Source organism: Nanorana parkeri, unplaced genomic scaffold, assembly GCF_000935625.1.
Source record: "Nanorana parkeri isolate BGI_ZX_2015 unplaced genomic scaffold, ASM93562v1 scaffold70, whole genome shotgun sequence".
NCBI lineage: Eukaryota > Metazoa > Chordata > Amphibia > Anura > Dicroglossidae > Nanorana > Nanorana parkeri.
The window spans coordinates 1,090,107-1,090,422 of record NW_017306338.1 but is presented as its reverse complement, the minus strand read 5'-3'; the positions used below and the strand labels follow the sequence as shown (position 1 = coordinate 1,090,422).

Below are 316 nucleotides of genomic sequence, written 5' to 3'. Positions count from 1 at the left end.
AACATATATTGCAAGGCTATAGTCAGGTCATGCTGACTGGTGAAATTTTTGACTGACTGGTGAGACACCGCCAAATTTTTCAAGATATATATATATATATATACACATATACACACACACACACAAGGCTGGGAAGATTTTTGTTCTTCTCTACCCTAATATATATATTTTTTTTTTAAATGTACAAAACACACACACACACACACACTACAATTACAGGTTTTTTTACCCCTACCCAGGAATGTCCCTTCACAAAAACAAAATTCTTTCATGAGGGGCCCCAGATTTTCACGTACATATTTAAAGATCCAGCTTG

General features: G+C 35.1%; 1 protein-coding gene across 1 annotated transcript in view; it reads right to left on the bottom strand.

Moving 5' to 3' along the window:
- Window positions 1-316, bottom strand: part of LOC108804732 (protein argonaute-3) — an 80,632-nt gene that overhangs the window by 55,773 nt on the left and 24,543 nt on the right. The gene's annotated exons all lie outside the window — the stretch shown is intronic.